At 49.9% G+C, this 24,926-nt stretch overlaps 1 protein-coding gene across 1 annotated transcript in view; it reads right to left on the bottom strand.

The window, feature by feature from the left end:
* LRFN2 (leucine rich repeat and fibronectin type III domain containing 2) overlaps positions 1-17,583 on the bottom strand; it is a 199,254-nt gene extending 181,671 nt beyond the window's left edge. The window contains exon 1 of the mRNA XM_064361071.1: positions 17,545-17,583. The gene's annotated coding sequence lies outside the window, so the exon portion shown is untranslated. The remainder of the gene's footprint in view (positions 1-17,544) is intronic.
* Positions 17,584-24,926: the final 7,343 nt, after the last annotated feature.

Below are 24,926 nucleotides of genomic sequence, written 5' to 3'. Positions count from 1 at the left end.
CTTTTCTTTCTTTTTTTCTTTTATGGAGTTTTGCTCTTGTTGCCCAGGCTGGAGTGCAATAGTGCTATCTCAGCTCAATGCAACCTCTGCCTCCCAGGTTCATGTGATTCTCCTGCCTCAGTCTCTTGAGTAGCTGGGATTACTATTACTGGCACGCACTACCATGCCCAGCTAATTTTGTATCTCCCCCATTTTCATGTCCATTCTAACAGATAAAGACACTAAGACACACAGAGATCAGGTAACTTGCTCAAGATCACACAGAGCCAGACAGGAGCACCCACTTAACACTGCCTCCAAGCAGGGATAAATGGTGTGGTACAATGGGAAGGATACAGGTCACTTTGTCAAGAGCCCTGCCTTCCAAGGCCAGCTCTGGGACCCACAGCCTCATGTGGGAAGACAATTGAACACTTAAGGGGAGAAAGCTGGGTAGCCAGGGAGCTGGGAGGCAGGAAGCATGAGTCCACCACCTATAATCCAGGTGACAGAAGATCGAGACAATATTTAAGCCTCTGCTGGGGGAGAAGCCCTGGAGAATGGGAGCCTGTTGCTTCAAGGGAGGACTGGCCTGGAACAAGGGGAGAGTCGGTACATTGGAGGCATTTAGACCTCAGGGCTTTGAGGGGGTAGGGCGGGGATCATAAATGAGGAAGTGGGCCTGGGATGGATTTCCAGGTTAAAACAAGAAGCCCAGAGGCCAATGGGGTGTGGACTAGAGAACCTTTACCGAGAGTCAGAAGTCCGGCTTAGAAACCAGATGGAAAAACCCTTCCATGGTCAGGACCAGATGGGGTTTATATCAGCCCAGAGTGACACCCATTTGGCACTGTGGTTGGGGGCAAGAGCGGGCAGGTGGAATGCTGCACTGCCCAGATTTCACTGTTGAGACATGCCAAGAAGGATTAAGTAATTAAACTGGGGAGCAGCAAGTCATCTGCCCGGTACCAGCCTGGCTCCGCACTGCTCTCACTGCAGCAGAAGAGCTTCTGCACTCTGATCTCCATGCCTTCAATTTCACTCGCAGTAATCCATCCTCCACACATCCACCCAGGCCAAGTCCCCTAAAGGCAAATCGGACCGTGTCATTCCCAGCTTAAAAGCTTTCCAGGGCCTCCACGGACTTCCCCACCAAGCCGAGGCTCCTTTGCGTGGCATGCAGGCCCCTCTCAGGTCCGGTACTGACTTACTGTGCTGCCACTCAACTCCCTTGCCCCTGCCTCACCCTCTGCGTTCCCTCCAGCATGGCACTGCCAGCTGCATGATGTTCTTGGGCTGTGAATGTTTTCCTTCCCCATCTCTGTGGTTCTCAACCCTGGAATCAGAACCCTAGGGAAGCTTTTAAACTTCAATGGCCTGGCAACTGTCTTGGGGGTAGGGCAGGCATCAGTGTTTGTTAAAGCCCCCCAGGTGATTCCAATGTGCAACCAGGGCTGAGAGTCACTATTCTCTCTCTAACCAATCCTCAACTACTTCCTTGAAGATTCAGCCCAGGTATCTCAGCCAATCATCAAATATTTATTGAGCTGGGCACTATTCTAAGCACTGGATATAAAAATAATAATGATAGCTAATATTTATTGAGCACTTGCCATGTGCTAGAAACTGTTCTAAGTGTTTTACATATATTAACTAATTTAGCCCAAACCATACCTCTGTGGGGGCAGGTACTATTATTTTTCCCAGTTTACACATGAAGAAACTGGGACACAGAAAGATAAAGCAACTTCCCCAGAGTTATGCAGCGGTGAGTTGTGCAGCCAGATTTCTGCACCATCAGTCTAAGCACCAGTCTGCACTTTTAACCCCTGGGCCACCTGTCCCTTTCCCATTCCTGCCCCACATTGTTCACAGGCTGCAAGAGAGAAGCAATACACCAACAAGCAGATACAGAGTGTGGAAAGGAACACAGCGGGTGGGGAGGAAGCTGCCCTTAGTGAGAGCAGCAAGAGGCCGAACTTTAGGCTGGGTGTGGTCAGGCCATCCCTAAAAGCAGTATTTAAGCTGACATCTGAAGGACGAGTAGGGTCCGGCCATGCAGAGGTAGAGAAATGGTGTTCCAGGCAGAATGCAAAGGCCCAGAGGTGGAAAAGAACATGATCTCTTCTAGTAAATGTTCATGGTTCCCTTAGGGTGCGGGACATGGGGAGAAGGCACAAAGGAGGCAAAGAAATGGCCAGTGGGTGGCAGGCCACCTAAAGAGTTAGGATTTTATTCTGAATGCACTGAAACATCTTCAGTGAGGTGTGCACAGTGTCTACGGGACAGTGGCCTGGAGGAACTTAATGGGGCCATTCAAAAGGGTGCTGCAGCCATTTAGCAAGAGGTCCCCGAAGTAAGCTGGAGAGGATGTTACCTCCTGCTGGAAGCACTCTATGTTCCTGCCTCCAGTCACAGGACCATTGAGGTGCATTATAATTGTCTGTTTACCTCTCTGCCTCCTCACCAGACTGGGAACACTTTGAGGGCAGGGACTAAGTCTAATTAGCCTCTGTCACCCAGCAGCTGACCAATACTAGGTGGTCAGTAAACACCTATTAACTGCAAGTGAGTTAAATGGAATCATGCAAGGCTGATTAGGTTGGCAATATGTTGAAGAATTTCTTCTTTCTCCTCCATTGATCTGGGACTTCACAGACCTTGGCCAGAATAAGAGGATGCTGCACTCCTCCAAGCCTCAGCAGAGCCCCTCCTCTGAGCACCCCCTCGCATGGGAAAGCAGCGTTGGGCTGTAGATAACTTGTAGCAGCCAAGCCCCATCATTTCTCTAACCCCCAGCAAACCCCATGAGGCAGGGCAATGGGGAGGGAGGGAGTTGAAGCCCAGAGTCCTCCTGAAATAGTGGAACCTTGAGATTCCAGGTGGCACTGGATATTTTAAATAGCCCAGGTTTTAGCAGGCAATTTGGGCATCCGTTGTGAGTCTGCACTTCTGACAATGAGGACAGGGCCAGGTCCAATGTTGGAGCCTCTGTGGCCCTCCTTTCTGCTGCTGTCACTACCATCAGGTGGATCCCCAAATCATGTGATTCCCACTTCCATCCAAATCAGAGAAATGCAGAGGAAAAGGGGAGGAGCCTTTGAGGACACCATGTCCCATGACCAGTTGGTGGCAGAGCTGGGGTGGCCATGGAAGCATCCAGACTCCCAGCCTGGTGCTTTCTCCATGGCACTTCTCAATTGACCTGCACAGCCCCAAGTCTGCCCTCACTGTTCCTTGAGGAACATCTCTCTGGAGGTGCTGAAGCTGCCCAGAGCACAGAGTTCCCAGAACAGGGGAGCCCACGGTTTCCTGGGAGGAAGCAGAGAGCCAGGCCCTCCAGGATAGCAGCTACCCCTCCTCCTGTTCTGCTCCCATCCTTTGCCCCATCCCAACAGCATGATGGTTGAGGTTGTGGGGCCAAATTCTTGCACACCACTTATCACATGCGTGGTCTTGAGCAAGTTACTTAAACCCTCTATATCACAGTTTCCTTACTAGGAAGTAGAGATGATAGTTATAATAACAATACCTATGTCCTAAGGTTGTCATGGGCAATAAATTAAGTAATAAGTGTGAGGTGCTTACAACAGTGCCCGGCATATAGTAAGTGCTTACTTAGTATGAACATCAGAGAGAGAACTTTCTAGATCAGCATCAAGGGACCTGGGTCATTATCCAGTTCACAAACCCCCTGTGTGCCTCAGTTTTCCTATCTGTTAAATGGGGGAGTGATGCATCCACGTGAGTGGCTTAAAGACAACCATGAAATGCTAATTACTATGGGAAGTGTTGGGAAGTTAAAAAGAAAAAGGACTTTACAAATGGGAGGCTTGATGGGCAGATGACCCCGCAGCAAAGGAAGGGGCCCATAAACCACCACCAGCCCAGCAGGCTGCATGGGTTTTATGGGGCCTGGGGCCCAGGCCACTTTCCAGAACAACATTTAGAATTTATAGACTCTTGTCAGTGTCCTTCCTGTTTATTTAGTTGCCTTAGAAACCATCCTGGCATTAATAGTATCTTTGCTGCCCAACCAGGAGAATGCAGCCTTTTCTGTGTTTACTCCCCAGCTAGTGGAAGGAGTGAGAGCTGGAAATCCACAGAGAACCCTGGGGCTGCTGGTGGGCTCCTGGAGTCAGCAGATGTGCTGCTAGTAGGCGGGCATGTTCATTCTGCAACAAGGTGCCTCCTCTACCTGCTGGGGGAAGGATCAGATAATGACAACTACATCAAATGAAGTACTGGAGCCAAAGGGCAGCAAGACCCCAGGTGTCCTCAGACCTGCTGTCTGCATAGCTGCCCCAGTGATGACAGAGACCTCATATCTTCATATGAATTTGAACAGAACTGAAAGGGACTGAGGGCATCCTGCCCATTTATCAAACATGAAAACGAGAGTGAGAAGCATCAGCTGAGAACTCCTGATGAAATCTAATCCTGCTCTCATCACTTACAAGCTGTGTGACCTTAGCTGGGGAACTTGGCCTCTCTGAGCCTCAGTTTTCTGTCCTTTAGAATAGGTTTAAAAGTGCCTGCCTTGACTATTCCAGAGGCCACTGGGATGAACAAATGAGACCAGGTACAGTTGGAGGGAATTTGGAAAGGGTAGGAGGCGAGCTGCAGCAGAGTGGTCAGGAGTGTGGGGCGCTAGGGCCAGATGGCCTGGGCACCAGACCGAACCTGGGCCACTTCCTAGCTGGGTGACCCTGGGTGCATTACTTGACCTCTGTGTTTCAGTTCCCTCTTTGCTTTAATTTGGATAAGAATGCCTAAGTGACAGAGTTTTGTGAGAATGAAGTGAAACAGCATCTCTAAGCCTGCCAGAGCTCCATAAATGTGGGCAGCTAAGAGAGCCTTCATCCCTGAGAGTGTCTAGAGTGGCTTAGGGCGTGGCAGTGGATATCAGAAACTGGATTCAAATCCTGGCTCAGCCATGCATTTGCTGTATGACCTGGGTAGGGCGCCCAACTCATCCTAGTTGGCCTGGGACTTTTCTAACTTCAAAACTGAAAGTCCTGGCCAGGCACAATGGCTCATACCTGTAATCCCAGCACTTTGGGAGGCTGAGACAGGTGGATCGCCTGAGGTCGGGAGTTTGAGAACAGCCTGGTCAACATGATGAAACCCCATCTCTACTAAAAACATACAAAAAATAGCCAGGCATGGTGGTGCTACTTGGGGGGCTGAGGAGGGAGAATCCCTTGAACGCAGGAGGTGGAGATGGTGAGCTGAGATCACGCTGTTGCACTTCAGCCTGGGCAACGAGTGAAACTCCATGTCAAACAAACAAACAAACAAACACACACACACACACACACACACACACACACACACACATACAACTGAAAGTACTGCATCCCAGGAACCCCCTTAGTCCCAGGCCAAATGGGACAGTTGGTCACCCTAGACCTGGAGCAAATCTCACTGACATTTTGAGCTTCAGTTTTCACACGTGCGGGGAGGTAATACCTACTTTGCAAAAGTAGTTGGGAGACAAAATGAGAGAATGCATACAAATTGTGGTACAGGCAAACACTTTAATAATATATGCCATGTGCCAGGTGCTGTAGCATTTTGTAGCTATTCATCATTTTATACTCATGACAACCTTGGGGATTGGGTACCACTGTTAGCTCCATTTTACAGAAGGGGAAAGTGAGGCTCAAAGAGCTAAGTGACTTGCCCAAGGGCGCATGGCTCCTAAGTGGAATGGCTGAGATTTGAACCCAGCTGTCTGACTCCTGGGCCTGATTCAGTATGCTGGAATTCCTCGCACATGTCAAGTGCTCATCAAATAGTAGCTACTAATAAGAAAAGCAACAGAAATGTCACTCTCAGAGTTACGCTCCCAGTTTGTGTCCCTCACGAGGCAAGGGGGTGGGCAGGAGGGAGTGTTGGTGATTCTGAGCCCACAGGAAAACGTGTAAGCTTCACTTTACCTTTATACTTCACACTTTCCATAACTGTGTGGCCTGTTCCATAAATCTCGGCCATGTAAATTTGGTGCATAATTGGGAGGCACTGCAGGTACCTGCGGCTCCAGGATAAAATCCAGGCAGCTCTGTAGAGACAGCAGGGCCCCATTAGCAAGGACAAAGTGAGAAGTGGGCAGGGAGCAAGCCTCCCTTCACAGCAGGGCCACGGAAGTGCAGATGTGCGGGGCTGCCCTCTGCCAAGGATGGCTTCTTGGAGTCATGGGACACACAATATCCTCAGGCTCAGGACCCTCTTCCCCCACCCACCCCCAATAAGGGACATGCAGGCAGCACAGGGGATCCATGCTTCTCCCAAAACATCTGCCTCCCTTCCCCATGCATGTGACCTGGAAGACAGGGAGGTGAGTGTCTGGGCCATGGCTCGGGGCATATTGTGGCCTGATGCCAGCCATGTCAATAGGTCCTTAGGATGATGGAGGAAGAGGGGATATGAGGATCTGGAGAGGAAAGACTCCTCAGGATGGTCCACGCTGGACCCAGTCACCCCTCCCAACTTCTGCTCAAGCACCAGGCATCTCAGGCTGCAGTGGGCAGCACTCAGAGGGGGCTCCTCACTGCTGTGCACTAGTGAGGGTGGGGCTGGACCTGGCAGAGTGTGCAAAGCCCCCAGCTCTTCCCCTGCTGCCCACTGGCTCACTGTGTCCCTGGGAGCTAGGTCCAGCTCAGAGGTGCTCCTAGGCCACAAGCAGCTTTGCCTTTGAAACAAAGGGCAAGGGAACACACAAAGGCAGTCCTGAGAGAGACCCCCATGGAGGTCAGGATGTCACCCTCCCTCCATGGACACATGAAAGAGGGAAGGTGGACAGTGGCCACACCACCCTTACTCTGCACCTGCCCTTCTGCCCTTGCCTGGGGGCCAAACCAGTGGATATTGGGGCCTTAGACATCTGTGGATATTGGGGTCAGAGGAACTTGGCCTCTTGCTCTGGGGACATTTCCTGTTGTTGCGAGGACCCCAGGCCTTTCCTCTGGGTGCAGTGAAAATATAAAGAAATGGAAGCCGCGTGAGGACAAGAATGCCTCTTGTAGTATCATGAAGCCATCCCACCCCATCCCCACTCTCCCACCCCCTGATCCAGTTCAGGGATCACAGCACGTGACAGCATGCATCATGATTAAGAAAGCGGGCTCAGGAGCTGGCTGCTGGGGTTTAAATCCAGCTAATTCAGAGTTGAATTTTACTATGATAGCTGTGCGACCTTGGGCAAGCTACTTAACCACTCTGAGTCTTCACTCCTTTACCTGTAAAATGAAGTAATAACAATATCTACTGCACAGAATGAATGTGGGCATAAAATAAGTACATAAAGCTTATTTAAGAATAGCATGGGGCTCATAGCAAGCATTCAATACCCAGTAGCCATTATTATTATGGTATAATATAATGCGAGCATGACCTGGTCATTCCATTAGCCTTCCTGAGCTACAGTTTCCTCACATTTAAATTGAGACAAGTCTGCTTGCCCTACTTCCTCACTGTCATTTGGTCCAAAGAAGACAGGCATGGCTGCAAGTAGAGCTTTAAAATGTATAAAGTGCCTTATGCATGGAAGGTTTGAATATAACGCATACTCCAATAAATACAACGTAGTGTAAGCCTAATTCCATAGGGTAACATGATACAATGTAAGATAATACTCTGCATTAGAAATTGAATTGGAGAGAGACAAGAGAGATGGAGAGAGAGACGGAGAGGCAGAGAAAGGCCGAGCAGAGCAGGGACAGAGAGTGAGGGCTGAACTGGAAGAGCAGGGAATCAATGTTGTACTGTAATTTAAAAACCAATATACAGTAAATATCAGCCCGGTGTTGCAGCGCAGCAGCACGGCAGGGCAGCCCAGCCTAAGATAACTCACGCCTCAAGCTGGGCCAGCCACCACCACGCCCCATCTGCCTTCCCTGTAACTCATGATCCATTGCTCTCTCCCCGGAGCTGCTTGGATTTCATCCTGGAGCCGCAGGTACCTGCAGTGCCTCCCAATTATGCACCAAATTTACATGGCCTGAGATTTATGGAACAGACTGATCACAGAGCCCTAGAAGGAGCTCAGGGCCTTGATTTCTCTCCACCCCAAGACAGAGACACTGGGCTGGAGCTTTGGGTCCTGGCCAGCCTAGCTCTGAGTGGAGAGTGGCTGGGAGGCCTGGGCTTCTGTCGGGTCCCACCCCCAGCTCTCCTCCTGCAGTCTTGCTGCTGCCTGATTCTGGCCTTCACCTTCCTGAGTCCTCTTCCTATGGCCCCACACCTACGTTCCATCATTACCTCATGTCCCTCCCTAGAGATGGACCTATGATCCATTTCCGCATCCTGACACCCCTGAGTTCCTAAAACCCCACCCCCACAAGCATTCCCTCCTCCAGTCCGGTTCTCCCTGCTAGAGGTTTTCATCCTCTCTTCTGGGTCCTGGCCCAAGGCCCATTTTCTTGCCCCAAATGCTTTCCAATCCTTTCAAACCCAAGAAGGGTCCCCTTCCTACCACTAGGAGCAGCCCTGGGACAAGGGTGTTGGGGTGGGTAGGAATATGGCCCAGGAGGATATCTCTGCCTTTCTCCCCACATACTAGGCCAGGCTGAATTAGAGGGTTCCCATTCCCAATCCAGGTCTCCCATCCCTTCTGTCCCCACTGAGTGCTCCCAGCACAGCAGCACCCTCACAGTAAGCATACAACAACCCTATAAAGTAGACGCTACTCTTAACCGCACCCCCATCTCAAGGCATTCATGACGGTTTCAAAAGGCTTCAACACTCATGTCCTGTGGCCTAACTACCATCCTCTGGGGTGCTGTGTAGAGAGTAGCCTGCTTTTCCCCATGCCACTTCATGCAGATCCTGCCTAGTTATGCAAGGCTGGAATGAGATCTTTCTTCCCCATCGTGGCTTATTTTCCCAGCAATCTGATCCCAACATGCATAAGGTTCAGTCCTGAACCTATCGGCTATCATCATCCAAAACCAGCCGCTCCAAAATTCTGGTAATCCCTTGCCTGAATGCAGTGTGGTTGCGAGGTACAATGAAAACCCCATCGGACCAGAAACCACTTTATAACATCTGTGCCTCAGTTTCCCCTTATGCAAAGTGGCTATAATCATAAGGTCTATCCTGCCTGCCTGGTAGGATTGTTGGAAGGGACAAATGAGATCATGTGAAGATTCCCTAGACTGCTGTCTAACATAAAAGGTGGCCGTTAGAAAGGAATATCCGTTAAGAGGCTCCTCAGTGGTATTTTCCTAAGTATCGTCCTCTCCATGCTTAGAAAAATACCACTATTTCTACTACTACGACTACTAATAGCTCACAGTTACATAGTGTTCAATATGTGCCAGGCACTGCTCCAAGTATTTTAGGTATAGTAATTCATTTAATTTCCTTAACAACCCTGTGAGGTAGGTACTATTATTATCCCCATTTTGCAGATGAGGAAACTGAGGCACAGAAAGAGTAACCTGCTTAAGTTCATACAACCAGGAAAACAGAACACAGTGCAAGTCCTACAAATGGAAGCACATTTCTCCCTATGGGAAAGATGATCCATTCATGAATTTTGGTGCCTAAATGCTCCCTAGTAATGAGCCTGTGTATCTGCTTTATCCTCCTCCTTAGACATAAACTTCCCAAGGACAAAGACTGGTCTTCACTCATCAAAGGAAGAGTTGCTAAGCATCAGGGACCTGCTTTGCCCATTTGCAACCACTCTGCGATCACAAGCACAATCCCTGCCAACAGCCTCATTCCCAGATTCTTGCCCCTCACCAGCCTGGGGAAACACCCTCTCCTCCAGAGCAATAGCCCTTATTGTTATGTGCTTAGGAGGTGTGACTCTGGACAGAGGGTCCAAAATTTAATGTCTATTCCAGGGTCTCTACCCTCAGCTCCCCTTCTTCCCAGCTTAGCCCTGCGACATAAGTCCTCAGGCAAGGAGGAAGATTAATGGTTCCTTTCAGGCCAGCTGTCCCTAAATTGGGACAATGACCCCAAATCTCTTCATCCTATCAGTTTCTATTTGGGTGAGATGGTAAGACGTCAGCTTAGTGGTAGAGCAGGAGAGGGAGCTGGGAAAGCAGCTGGAGAGTCTGTTTCTTAAGTGGACTTCATTACCATCACTGTATCACTATCACCATCATCATCATCACCACCACCACTGTCAGCTTTACATCAAGCAGTTAATTGTGTGTGACCTTGGCTGACTCCTAAGCAACACACATGAACACACACATACACACACGCACACATACACACGCGCGCGCGCACACACACACACACACAAGAGAATGCAGGTGAGGGACTGCACTAGAAATCAGCCAGACCTTGGAACCTCCACCCCCAACATAATCAAGTCCTGGAGTCCACACACAGGGCGGGAAAAAGTGCAGGAGAAGAAGTCAAATGATCAACAAGGCTGAGGGTTGCATGCACACACGGACTCGAGAGGTAATTCACCTTTGCAGTGTCAGGGCCCCTGGGTGGCACATAGTAGGCATTCAATTAATGCTTGCTGAATTAAACTAAACAGGGGAAGACTGCTAGCCATCGCGTCATGAAAGGGTTGGATGACGGAGGATAGGATTGATCACCACATCCTAAAGGAACAGGCTCTCTGGGCCTTAAAGTTTGAAGCAAGTGAAGGAGGCACTTTAGAGCGAGCTAAAGGAAACCTCATTGTCATGGCCGGCAGAAAAGCACAGAAGCCATAACCTCCAGAGGTGAGGTGGGCTGAGACTACAAAAATGATACATTGATAATGAGCACAGCTTGATCCCATCATGAGAAATGGCAGTGAGAGGGCCTGTTTACTTCCACCCTGAGGACAGAGGCAGTCTACTCTTCTCCCACACCCTACTTGGGTGAAAACAAGTCAGAATTGAAACTGGAATGCCCGTGGGGCTGCCCTAGGGTGGCATTTCTCACTTGCTGGAGTTTACTGTGAATAAAAGCTTCTAGTAGACTGAGAGCCAGGAAGGAAGAAGCCTCAGGACTTTGCACATGTCCTGGCTGAGAAGGATAGATGGTCCAGTCATCCTTTGTGTGGGAATCTCCCTGGTCCTTAGTCCCCATCTTCAACGCCCTTTCTGCCTTCCAGGGTTGTTCTACAGAGCAGAAAGTGCTACGGCAGCTCTCAAGTGATAGGTGAACCTCTGGACAGGATCCAGAAGTCTTGGGTCTCATTCTGACCCTGCTACCTGCAAATCCAAGCCAGTTTCCTCATCCATATACAGAAGAGAATATGGTTTTATCCTCCTGAATGAGGTCAGAGGGCTATAGGAATGACGGGAAGCCGTGTACTGAAATGCTCTCTAAAATAGACAGTAAACTGGGAGGGTTGAATGGCACTCACCCATGTCTTTGAGGGAGAAGTCAGTGCAGTGGAAAAAGGGAGTGTGTGCATATGCATGTGAATATGTGGGAGTGTTGCATTTGTAAGAGTAGGTATATGAACTTGTGAATGTGTGTACATGAACGTGTCCCTGTATGTGTGTGTACATATGAACGTGTAAGTGTGAGTGTGAGGGAGAATGTATACATATGTGAATGTATGTCTGAGTGTAAGCATGAATGTGGGTATGTGTAGGTATATATGTGTGGGCATGCATGTGTGTATGTGTGTGAGGTATGTGGACCTGTGTACACTGGTGGGGGTGTGTGTGTATGAATGTGTGTATGTGCACATGTATGTGGTGGAGTGGGGAGGAATGAGACACCCTCAATCAGCTGGCAGCCCCGGGATCCTGGTCATTCCAAACAAAACCCAGTTACAGTGTTTGGTCATAGAGCAGTCAGTAGCATGAAGCAAAGAAAAGCCTCAGGTCAGTGCTGTCTGGCAGAAGAGGATGGGAAAGATGATGGAGGACCCCAGACAAGTAACTTCCAGGGCCTAGATGGCTCTGCAGAGATGTCTTTGCTCTGAGGCTGGATCATGGACTCATATATCAAAGGATCAACGACCTGAACTGAAAAGGCCTTGGAAGAGCACGCAGGCTCTGATCTATGGGTAAGGACAGGAAGAGAGGATCCCCTCTCTTGCTGCCAAAGTCACGCAGCAAGTTCCGGGCAGAGCTAAAACGAGAGCTCATTCCAGGTTCCCCTGTACCTCAGCAAGTATTCTCTGACCAGCCTGCAGTGCCTTGTGCTACAGGACGACCTCTAACCTCTGACGCGTGTGACCCCAGGTCCCTATCCATCCTCCCTCCTTTCTGCCCCAGGAGGACATTTCTAGGTATTATAGTGGCTTCACTGCAGGAAAGGTTGAGTCAAGGAATCCATTGTACCTATCCAGGAATCTTTAATGCCTTTTTAGAATGACAAGCCCTCATCTCTTACAGCCATCGTTAGGCATTTTTAGGAGTTTCCAGGAGCTCAGAAAGTGAGAAACGCCTTTTCCCTCACTGCCACCATCCATCGCTCTCTCACCAAGTACTGAGACCCTCACATGGCTCATTCCCCAAGCTTCTCCAAGTCCTGTAGGCTGGGTGGCCACATTTAATATGATTTGGGGACCAGAGAGAGTCATCGAGGCCTACTTTACAATTATTCTGAAGTAGGAGCCTCCACAGACCCTCAACAATAGTTGGGGACTCCATGGCTTCTTTGACTAAAGCTGCCTTAGCAGGAGAATGAAAAAGGATGGGGTAGCTGGGAACAGAGTGCTACTATTGGAGAAAAGGAATAGGAAGTGAGTCCCTGGGAAGAAGAAATGGAAGGGCCAAATAGACTTTGCATCCCCAGAGAGTGTACTAGAGATCTGAGTTAAGGCAAAAGGGAACCCGTTCCTCAGTGTCGTCCTACACCAAAATGGGGTGGAGAGGGGAGAGGGCCCAGGCAGGAGACACAGAGGGAAGAGGGGTTCAGAGATGCTCAGCTTTCTGTTTCTTCATGTCGTTTCTGGGCACATGGACTATAGCTTAGCTCCTGCTGGTGGGTGAATAGGACATGCCAATGACAAATGCAGTGAACTGTAAAGAGCCCAACTTATTTTGCCATCTTTCATGTTTGTGGGCCTGCCCTGTTAATACAGGATGGCTGCCAGGGAGGCCCAGGCTCTCCTGCAGACAATCCCAAGCAGGTTGATAAATTATTAGAACACAGTTTTGTTCGTTAATCCAGCTTGACACAGTTTAACACCTATATCTTGTCTATATAGTTCCAGTCTGTTGGTCTGGTCTCCATTGGCCTCAGCCCTTGGAGACATTCAAAAAGAGCAGGCCCAGATCTGTCCACATCAAAGATGCCCTGGTTTTCTGTTGCATGGAAGCCTTGGGTCTCCTCTGCAGGGCTCCCAAACCTTCTATACAACCCTCAGTTACAACTCAAGGAAATCACTCAGAAAAAAAAAAATAGGCTGGTAAATCATGACATGTGTAGACTGTGTCATTACTAAAACTTGCTTGGTGCATTTGGACTCAATAGTTGAATAGTTGAACAAGCTGAGTGGTACAGAACATAGCTATTTTTGACCCTCTGTTCAAAGACTAGCCTTGTGTTCTTGGGCAGTCAATCCAACACTGTCCCCACCTCTCATTTTGATAAAATGGAGATTCCCACTCAGGAGGTCTGCAGCATATGGTTTTTCACAGCTTACCTGCTACCAGGTGATGCTGATGCTGGTCCACAGACCACACTTGGGGTAGCAAGTTGCATCTGTCTTCCTCACTGTCTTCTGGAATCCCCCTGCCTCATTATTACACCTCTTCTAACTAACACTAACTTCTGTTAATTTTAGGACAATGCATCCTCAATGGGGACAATATCGCCCCCAAGGGGCAAAAATGTGTTCTTGGTGGGGAGGCCAAAAAAGAGAACTTAATCCTTTGATATACAAAGCATAAATATACATACAGTATATCTGTGGCATTAAAATTTAATGGAAGGGTGTGATTAGGAAAAACCCTCCAAAAAATACTTCTTCTAAAAATGCTGCCCATGTGCCCCTTCCTAGCTTCCTGCTATCAGTCCCACCCAATTATCTAGACCAAAACGGCCCTGTTTCTGCTGGTTCTTACCACCCCTTTTCTCAGAAGGCACAGTGTCCACTGGCTTGGCTGTAACTACCGGTTTACTGCAGTCCCACATGAAACTGACCCGTGAAAGCCCATCTTTAGTGCCCTGATACCTGAGCATAATTATATTTGACATTTTAGTGACAGTCTTAATGAGGAAGGGTCACAAATATAGCTCTGAGTGCTAAAGGGCTTGTCCAGTTTACAAAATGCAATCACACATGCTACTCTGCCCTTTCAACAACCCTGGAGGGGGAGCACCAGCATCCTGTTTCATCAGTAAGAAAATCAGGCCCCTCTCTCAAATTGGATGTATACCTCCCCCAACTCCACAGATAAGACCGAGTTCAATCACAAGCCCCGCCCAGGCCCCACGAGGAGCTGTATCCATTCCCTTTACCTGGGTCTGACAGCATTCCTGTGAGGCCACCCTTGGGAGTGGGCAGCAGAGTAAAAAAAGAGAAGACTTGGTGCTGGAGGGTATTTTACATTCAAACCTCAGACAGGAAAGGCTGGCAGATGAAACTTGTAAAATGCAAAACCCCACTTCCTGAGGAAATGTGCATGGCCATAAAAATCCAAAACAAACAAGAGAAAGGGAGGGAAGCAGGTGCCAGGGCCTAGAGGTGAAATTTGCTCCTCAACCGTCAATTCTCAAAGTTTTCTGGAGGGCTTCCTGGAGTCTTTTAACAATCAGCTTATGGCTGATGGCATCAAACCCTCCTGGCAGCTCCCTGGGCAGGGGGAAGCTGGCTGTACTATCTTCCACATCTCTGAAGACCTTTCCCTCCCTTCCAACCCTCCCTGCTTCAACAAGAGACTCTCAGATTCGAAAAGGGGTTTGGGGACCACCAGGAAAACATCAGGTCACAATCCATCTTTTGGGCACATGCTATTATTTTCTTTTACCAGGTCAAAACACAAAGACACATGGTTAACCAAGATGTGGCAGAGCCAGAATTTGAACCCAGGCCCCCCAAGTTGAGGTTTCATTCCATAATTTCACAACTCTATTCCTTCAATAAGTTGGACCCTAAAACTCTACCCCTACCCAAAGAAAAATCAATCACAAAACACTCAAATTGTTGGTGTTCTTGTTGAGAGTCCAATTCCACTTGGCCATCCCAGGTTTATTGTTCTGTGTCTCTGCTTCCAGTCTAGCAGCCTCCCCCATCAGACTGTGAACTCCCTAGAGTCTCATATCCACCTTAGGAAAGGGGATTTTCTGAAAACAATTCCAACTTCACTTCTCCACTGTCTCTGGGTAGACAGACTCCAGGCCAGGAGTTTATATGCCTCTATACATCCACCCCTCAAAAAAGGACAGCAGAAACTGCTCAACCCCACGGGCTAAAGAGGCTTGGCAAACTGGTACTTGGAGGCCGGAATCACTGGGTTTTTTATTTTCCTTTGGAGCTGAAGCAAAGATAAGAGCAGTTCCTCCTGCAATCAAACCAGGACTCCAGTGGCAAGAAGGCTGCCTGGTTTCCCCAGTGGCCCCACCCACTGACTGCATTTTCTTCCCATCTATCTTCCTTCTCTTCCTCACCCTCACCTCCTGGAAGCTCCCAGCTCACTCTTTCTCAGGCCAGACTCCCCAGCTTCTCGTGTTTCTGGGCCTGAGCAAAGAACTGGCACTTCACAGAAGAAGGAACCCCAAGCCCCAGGTCTCCAGCTCATGGCAGGCACCCAGTCCTTCCGAGACAAGAGATGGAGCTGAGAGCCAACCTCCCGGAGGCTGAAACACAAATGCCAAGTTTGCTGTTTGCATCCCCAGGATGAGGGCAGGAAGATAAATAATTACATTCCTGGGGAGGAATTAGACCAGAAATTCTAAATTGAGGGCTGGGCAGGGGGCCTGAGCAGAAGCATGTGAGGAGGCCAGAAAGAGAGATGCAACTCTGCACTCCCAGCTAGAGTCAAAAGGGAAGGATGACATTCCAGCATCAGCAGAAGGGCCTGGGCAGCTGACATGGTCTGCCGAGGTTGATGGCTCCAAGCGCAGGTCTTTTGAAGCTTGAATCCTCCCTACAGGACCCTGACCCCCTTCAGCCTCCAATGTACCCCACAAGGAAATGCGACTGTCCTCGAGGCTCTGCTGTGCATGGCTACATAAAGCTCCTGCCAGAGGGCAGCGACCAGACCAGGGCACAACCCCAAGACCCAGTTCCCTTGCTCCCCACCTTGAGTCCCGAATCAGCCCCCACACAAGAAAAACAGCCCACGTGGAACCTCTCGCCCTGGTCCCTGGGAACTTCATAGCCCAGGGAATGGCAGTTTCCTCCCTAGTTCTGCTCCTCCCCAGCTGCAGGGGGTCAAATTCCTGAAGCTGCCCCCTCCCCCAGCACTGGAAGGCTAGGTGGCCAATCAGGCCATGGAGGCCACAGCTGCCACCTCCCTGAAACATACACATGTGTACACACACACACACACACACACACACACACAGTTGTGGCCAGGGCAGGCGGTCAGCACCTATAATCATCCCTGTAACTCCAATCCAAGAGTGCAGGCTCTGACATGTTCCCTGTCCCTGCAGGTGTCTGTCTGTCTGCAGCGACATGTTCCCTGTCCCTGCAGGTGTCTGTCTGTCTGCAGCTGTCTGCTGTCTCCCGATGCACTTGGCAACAGTCTGGCTCAGTCCCTCTGCGGTCGCAGCTCAGGCTCCCTTCTCCCTCCAGCGCTGGCTTTCAGAGGCTCTATCTCCCTGGAACTCTCTGCCTCTGTCCTTTGTACTGGGCTGATGGGAAGATGAGCAGGACACCTCCCTCAGAAGGTCTGTGCAAAGCAAGGCACTGTCCACCTCGGAACGGTCCACTGCTCTCCCTCCTCCCTGCCCAGGCCAACCTTAGAACCAGGGCATGGCTGGGTGGGAGACAGAACCCTATGAACCTAGTCATGGCTAATGCCATTTTCCATATTGCTTCATCATGCCATTCTCATGCCCAGACTGCACACACACACAATCCCCCTAATCTCGCTTTTTCTGCCTGAGGCCAGAATAGGGTCCCTGAACCTGCCCTACTTGCCTCCCCAAACTGCAGCCATGTCTTCCTTCCTCCCCTCTGCTCTGCATCAACCCCTCTGCACTTGGCTTTACCCCACCCCACCCAGCCCACAGAGCTCAGGGAGTCCCCAGCGCCCCCACCCAGCCCCCAGCAATGGCTCTAGCCAGGCCTCCCATGTGTGGAGATGCAACAGAGTGGTCTGGCGGCAAAGTTCTCCCGCTGCTTTCAACCGTTCCATCCACCCGCGGCTCCGTCGCTCCATCCTGCTCTCCAGCCTGCTCTCCAGCCTCATGCGGACCCCGCTCTTCCCGCTCTCCCCGCTCCCCGCCAGAGTTTCACCCCCACTACCCGGGAAAAAAACGAAAGAAAGGAAAGGAAATCTCTCGCGATAAGGATGGGCGAAAAGAGAAGGGGGTGTCCGCTGAAGCCCCTAGGATGAGGGGAGTCTTCAAGTGAAAAAAGAAAGGGATGCAAAGTTCCCGGTTCCCTTGGGCGCGTTTTCAGCCCTGCGCCGAGCTCCCGAGGACACCCGGGATCGCGAAGACGCAGCAGCGGCGACCACTCACCTGGGCGAGGCAGCATCTACCCCCGGCTGGGAGGCACCGAGGCCGGCTCCGCGGGGCGCCCGGGCTCCCCCGCTCGGCCACGCATCCTTCTCCGCCCGAGACAGGCTCGAGCTAAACCCTCCGGCGGCTCCGGCGAACGCAGGCAGATGGTGGCCTCGGACGTCCACGCGGGGAGAGCCCTGAGCCGCTTATTCAGTTATATCCATGGCATTTAGCAAGAAGAAGGGGGGAAAAGCACAACTTGTTCTCTTCTCTTCCAGATTAAAGAAGAAGAAGAAAAAAAGATAATCCCTCCCTAGGAGGATGCCGGTAGGATTTTCCGGATCGAAGAACCCCGGGCATTCCCAGGAACCTCGGGCATCTTGGAATGTGGGGTGTCTTCAAGTTCAGACGAGCCTGCCGGGTTGTGTGTGTGTGTGCGTGCATGTGTGTCTCAGCGAGAGGGAGCCAGGCACTCACACCCACACGCACACACACAAACACACTCCCCCGTACTCCCCGCATGCACACTGCCCCCCACACGCGCGCGCATACGCGCGTACCCGGTTTCTCTCTCGCTTACACACACACGCACCCAATCACACGCTCCGATCTGGGAGGGAGCCGGGCGGGCTGCGGAGACAGCGCAGGGCCAGCGGTGGAGAAAGCCCAGCGGCCAGAGGCGCCCAGAAACCCGGCGGCCGTGCGCACCGTCCCCGCCGAGCTTTCCGGCGTGGCAGCCCCCAGTGGCGACCAGCGGAGCTGCAGGAGCCGAAGGCAGTCTCTGCCCGCCGCCGAGCGCACAGGCTTCCGAGACGACCAGCACAGCCGCCGAAACCGGAGGGATTCGCGGTCCTGGCAGGGGTGGCGCGGGGACGCACGGAGGGGCCGGAGTGGGCTGGGGTAGCGGTCGAGGAGGGCGGTGGGCAGGCCGCGAGCCCCGGAACCGGGAGGGAGGGCTCGGCGGCCCAGCGGCACGGGCAGCCCCTGCGGAAGGCGAGCCGGGCGGCCAGGGCTGCACCTCTGCAGCTGGCGCCGGCGCCGGCGCTGCCGCCTCACGTGCCTAGCGCGCCCTGCAGCCGTCAGCCCGCCGCCTGCCGGAGGAAAACCCGACCGCGCCGGCCCTAGGCTGGGAGTGGGGGCTGGGACGATCTCGCCCACCTAGCCCTGGAGCCCAGTTCAGATTCTCGCATCCTGGAAAGGGACCTATGAAAAACGAGCTCCCAGCGCACGCACACACACGCACTTTGACTTTTTATGATTATTACAAGAATCCGTGCAGTGGCGCCAAGTATTGGCACAGCATCTTTACAACTCTTCACTTGTTTGCTCTTCCCAGCAACCCTCATTTGATGTATAAGGAAACTGAGGCCTAGAAGACTAAAATGACTTGTCCAAGGCATGTGGACGGTAGCCAGGTCCCTACTCAAAGCAGACTGTGAGCTTAGAGTCAGAACACCCGGGTCTGGCCAGGGTCTCATCTTTGGTTATCCTCTCTGCCCTCTATAAAAACTAGTTACCGGAAATGTAGGACTGTCTTCTCCCTTACTGGACTCCTCAAGAGGCACTTCCTTCCTTCTGAAGGAAATGAAATTTTGAGATTCCTGTTGGTACTCCAGCTGATAAAACCAGGGGTAGGAAGAATGTCAATGTCGCAATCCATCTCTTCTCTCCTGGTGACTAACACATCCCATGCACCTGTCCCAGTTACCCACAGGGAGGCACATATGGCATGTGGTTGTGTCTCTGCAGCCCAGGATTGGCTCAGCTGGATATATCTGTAACATACAACCGACCCTGTCTCCTCTCTACACACATGGGTGAGTGCATAACTGCAGAAGCCTAGGCAGCTGGTCCTCATGTGTGCACCCTCCCCATGTGCACCCCAGGAAACCGCCAGATTGGCATGATGCAGATCTTTGAAGACAGTCCCCTCCCTGCAGAGATTCTGGAAAGCCTGGTGGGGGAGGGGCGTGGCCAAGCTGAAGCTCAAGGTGTACGGGGCGGGGCGGGCCCTGGAGAGAAGGGATCTAACTCAAGAGCTGGAGTGAAGGACAGAGGAAGGGAAAATAAATGGGAAGGAGAGTGAGGAAGGAAGAGGTGAGTTAAAAGGAGGTGTGGAGTAGAAACTGGGGAGGGCATGTAGGGAAGAGGAAGGGGAAGGGAAGAAGGAGGTGAGAACAGCAGGGAGACTGCCTTCCTCTTTGCTTACCTGAAAGCTTAGGTACTATGGGCGGGGGTGGGGTGGTGGGGGGGTGGGCAGGGGTGCTTCCAGGAAGAAAGGCTTAGGAAGAACCACAGCCTGGGCTCAAGTCTCTGAATTCTTCCAAGGGGTGGGGGCAGTAGGCTAGGTTATCTCCCCTAACTCTCAGTCACCCATGAGATAACCAAAATGGAGTGGCAGTGATAGGACCAAGCTGGCACCAGAGCAGAAATGGAGCTGCTTTTAGAAACCAATAAAACATTAGCATGATGTGAATGAAGGATGTGGGAAGGAGGGACCAATCTCTGCTCCAGAGTGTACCCAATACTCCATTAAGAAGTTTTCTCAGATCAGAAACATGGATATTCCATGAAGAGCCAAGACCTAGATCATCAGTAATTCCGAGAATTACTGGTATATTTTTCTAATTACATTTGCTCCAACATAACCAGAGTACTGGGCTGGGGGACAGATGGCCTGGATGCTCACCATGGCTTTGTACTAACAAGCAATGTGACAAGTCCCTTTCCTTCAAAGGGATTGGACTATGAACTTTCTAAGAGCCTTTCCAGTTCTAGGAACCCCCAACCAACTTTGGCAGATGGAGCAGGGTGGGGACCACATACATTTTGGGGGGCCAAGAGAAAACCAGTCTGTGGTCACCATTTACCATGAAAATCACCAGAAGATAATCCACGCTTGAGTCATGAAAAGGTGAAAGATGGTGGATTTCTTGGCTCCTTGAACAAGCCCATAAGGACTGAGTTAGAGTCACTAATGTGGTTCCTGGCTTCCTGTACTGGTTACTTACCTCAGAGTTCAGCCAGGGCTTCCCAAAGAGGTGATCCCATCATTCTGGAAGGGGTTGGGGAGTGAAACCCATTCTAATAATGGGCATTTTGATTCTTCTACATGTTCATTCTTCTAAATAACCCTGTGGTGAACATCTTTGTACCTAAGTCTTTGCCCACATTCTTGTTTGTGTTTAAGTTAGATTCCCTGAAGTAGAATCACTGGGCTGAAGGGTATGAACAGTTTTAAGGCTCTTGGTACGTACTTTTTTTGTTTCAGTTTTACAGCCAAGGCACTGAAGTGCATGGGCAGATAAATGATTTCCCAGAGAGCTCCCAGCAGGTGCTTAAGGATATTTTCACACACCCTTTCATGTCTCGATGTGGTAGAGAATGACTGTGCCTTTTGCTTTAGGCTGCACATCAGGGCAGCACTCCATCCTTGAAGATAACTTCAATACCCCCAGTAAGAAGAAAGTTTGGGCTCCTGCCACCCCTAATTAGGACTCACCTTCCCCTCCAGGCCACGCTTGCTCTCCTTAACACCCCTGACCAGCCTTATAACTTACCAGTTGTCTGTATCCCTTGGCTTTTTCACTGGACTATAAACCCTAGACCCCTGGCACACTTCTGGGCACATGGCTGGCTTCCAACCCTCACTTCCTAAATGGAATCACAGTGTCTGATCAGAAGAGTTCCCAGGAGGGTTTGGGGTAGAGAGGCACTCAGCCTGAAGAGAAGGCTGATTTGGCCTAGGCCTTTATAACCAATGCAAAGACCCCTTTGCAATGGATGGTGGTGAGTCTCTCTTCTCTGCATTCACTGAGTATGAAAAGGAGAGGAGATTAGCTTTTTGTAGTGAAGCATTCTGGTTTGACGACAGGTCAGAGCCAGGTGAAGCTATGGAATCTCAGGTGAGGACCATTGAATCTGCTTCATAAAAGAAGGGATGCACTCTATAATCCCAGGGTGTGCTAGATACACTTCTTAGAGTTTCCCTTGGCTCACTGTGGCCTGAAGAGTGGCTTTGTGGACTGAGGGAATAAGAAAGATCCTGAGACACAGTTTCATAAGGTCTTGGATCTCCCTCCACTGAGTCTATTCCATGGACTGAACGCTGGGAGCCACTCCTGAATTAGCGCCTCATTCACTGAGCTTCCCCCAAGACCAACAGCCAGCACAACCCCAGTTATCCACAGGCCTCGGCCTTGGCCTCATAGAACTTAGACAAATGCATCCTCAGGAGCTGAGGCCTAGCACTGGGGTGCCCTTTCTGGAGATGAAGGGTAAGGTCTTTTAATTCTGCAGTGTCCTCTACTCCTCCTCCATTCCCAAATGCAAGAGTAAGAAGAAGCCAAAATAAATTCTTGTTAGTATGCATATGTATTCCCAAATTCCTTAACAGAATGACTAACACCACCTACAGCCATTAGCTCTGGTTTGTTTTCTAAATCCAGTTTACTTTTCATCATTCAGCCCTCTGTTTACCTCTTCCCCTCCCCTAGGCCCAGTGGACTCCCTTCACAGATTCACCCTCTTGCCCAAATACCAGGTCTGGGAGTGGGTTCCTGATGCATCAAAGGATCAGACAATCCTGGGACATCATAATCAATCAACAGGAAGGTCTTTACTGAATATGTATATTTTTTTGTTTTTTTGAGATGGAGTCTTTCTCTGTTGCCCAGGCTAGAGTACAGTAGCATGGTCTTGGCTCATTGTAGCCTCTGCCACCCAGGTTCAAGCAATTCTCCTGCCTCAGCCTCCAGAGTAGCTGGGATTACAGGTGCCTGCCACAAAGCCTGGCTAATTTTTGTATTTTTAGTAGAGATAGGGTTTTCCATGTTGGCCAGGCTGGGTCTTGAACTCCTGACCTCAAATGATCCACTCACCTCAGCCTCCCAAAGTGCTGGGATTACAGGCATGAGCCACTGTGCCCAGGCTTTACTGAATATCTTTTATGTACCTTCTAGCATTTTGCTAAATACTGTCGAGAAGAGAAAGAAGGAGGAGGCAGAGTTTCTCCCTGAAGAGAAAGACATTCTACTCAGTATCTTTTATGTACCTCCTAGCATTTTGCTAAATACTGTAGAGGAGAACAGAAAGAAGGAGAAGGCAGAGCTTCTTCCTGGAGAGAAAAGACACACCAATGCTGGCACCGTGCCTTGCAGTCTATAAAGAGCCTTTCCAAATGTTACCTCACTTGTTCATCACAACGATCTCATGAAATAGAGCATTATCCCCATTTTACAAACCAAGACACTGAGTCCTAGACAGATTAACCTGTTGGCTCCAAGTGTTTAGAGCTATTGACTAATGGCACTGTATTTCAAACCAAATCTTGTGACTCCACATCCCAGGCTCCGTCCTGTGAACAAGACAGCCTCTCTAACGCTAGCCTTGATGCCACTAAGTGGTGAATTACCTGGTGCAGCCTGTAGTTCAGTAGATATGTGGCAAAGAGAAGGACAAAATGTCCAGGGCCGCACTGACAGATACACAGAGCTAGGAGATTCTAGAACCGGGGCAGTGAGTTAGAAAGAGCACCAGAAGGGAAGAGAAAGGAGCAGATTCTGGTTCTTTGGTGTGACCTGGGGCAACTTTCTCCATACGTAAAATGAATCTGGGATAAATGGTCTCTGGGATTTAATGAAAAGCAATAAGAAAGTCACTCGATGAAGAACTGAAGACAGCAGATGTCTCTGACTTCCCTGGCTTTCTGCCTCCCATCAGGGAATTCCTAAACCTTAAGAGTGGTACTGAAGCAGAGAACACCATGGACTGTGGCAAGTGCCCAGGCACATCTAGGAAGCATCACAACTCTTAGACCCCCAGGGCTTCACTAGACCACCCTGTCCCCTAGCTCAATTTCCTCTCTTGTCATCAGGCATATAACAGTAAGAGTGCCAAGACTGTAGGCCAGCCACTCCCCTCTGTCCTGGGCGAGGATTATTGTATTTAATTCTCATAAAAACTCTAGCAGGTAGAGTTATTATTCCCATTTTATAGATCTGGAAACGAAGATGCAGAGAGGCTCAGTAACTTGTGAGGCCAGAAAGTTGGCAGGTGGCAGGGCCACAATTCTAATGTTGACACTCTAGCTTTAGAGCCTGTTACAGAATTGACTGGTTGAGAAGTAAACTTGTTAGAGGAGAAAGAATAAAAGGAAAACCACTATCTCAGTCTCCAAACTAGACAGGGCAAATCCCCCTCCTTTTGTCTTGGCTCTTACTCCCTTCCTTCACCTCTCCCTGCCTCCTTTTATGTGTTGTTGAAACATATAGTCATAGTGTGTGGTTTGTTTTATAATCCAGTCAACTGTGGAAGCACAGCTATCGTCATTTATGTCCCTGCCTTAGCATCCTTCACCCAAGAGATTTATCGCAGCAGGAATTGACTGACTACAGAATTCTTTCCATTCCTTAATCAAGTCCTTGGCTTTCCTTTCAAAGTGACGTGGAGAATGGAGCAGAAACCAACTCATGTCTGCAAAGCAGTAATTCCATTTAATCTAATAAAACTGCCTTTACGGGTTCCATGTGAAAAAGAAAGGGCAGGATTAAGGGAAAGATCAGCTGTGGCCCCATCCTCCACTCTAGAAGAGCTGATCAGCTGTGTATTCAAAAGGCTGCCATATAAGAGAATAAGGTAAAAACAGAAAGTTTGGGGAAATTCTGTATTTCAAAAAGAGGAAGATCACCTCAGAGCAGAGAAGACAAGACTTCAAGGAGCCTTGAAGGTGGATAATACTTGAAGGATGGTTAGCAGTTTGGTAGGTAAAGAGATGAGAAAAACTGATAGTCCCAGTGGGGGTAATAGTCCAGGCAAAGGCAAGAAGGCAAGACAGTAAAGCAACTTTGGGGGCATGAGAAGTTTTCCAGCGTGACCAGGTCTCAGGGCAGAAGAAGCCCTAGAGGAATGTGGGCTCTGATACAGTCTCTGCATTTAAATTCAAGTCCCCACCTCTAAGGGAAGTTGCTTGAGGCCAGTTACAAAATCTCTCTGTGCCTGTGTTACTTCCTCAGTAAAGGAGAAATATAGTGACTATGTCACAGGGTGGATGAGAGGATTAAATGGCATGAATGACTTTAGAATACTGAGTGGTACACAGTAAATTTTCAAGAAGTGTTAGTTGTTGATTTACCATGATTCTTACTAAGAACATGGTGGGAAGTAAGAGTGCAGAGTTGGTTGACACTACCTTGAAGACAAAGGCAATGTGTCTGGATTCCTTTCTGCAGGTAAATGGGCAATGCTGCAGGGTTTTGAACAGATCTATGCAGGGTTTGGTGGTTGAACTGCTGGGAGAAGAGACTGAAGACAAGGAAAACAATTATAAATTAAGTCGAAGAGCCCAGGAAAGGGGGAAAAACGGGGTCATCTCAAAGGCTATTGTGCTAACATAGAAAGAG

This window comes from Aotus nancymaae, unplaced genomic scaffold, assembly GCF_030222135.1.
Source record: "Aotus nancymaae isolate 86718 unplaced genomic scaffold, 86718_ANA_hifiasm-v0.15.2.pri h1tg000040l, whole genome shotgun sequence".
In the NCBI taxonomy this organism is placed as follows: Eukaryota; Metazoa; Chordata; class Mammalia; order Primates; family Aotidae; genus Aotus; species Aotus nancymaae.
Note: the sequence above shows the minus strand (reverse complement) of the source record. Positions and strands in the feature narration are given on the sequence as shown.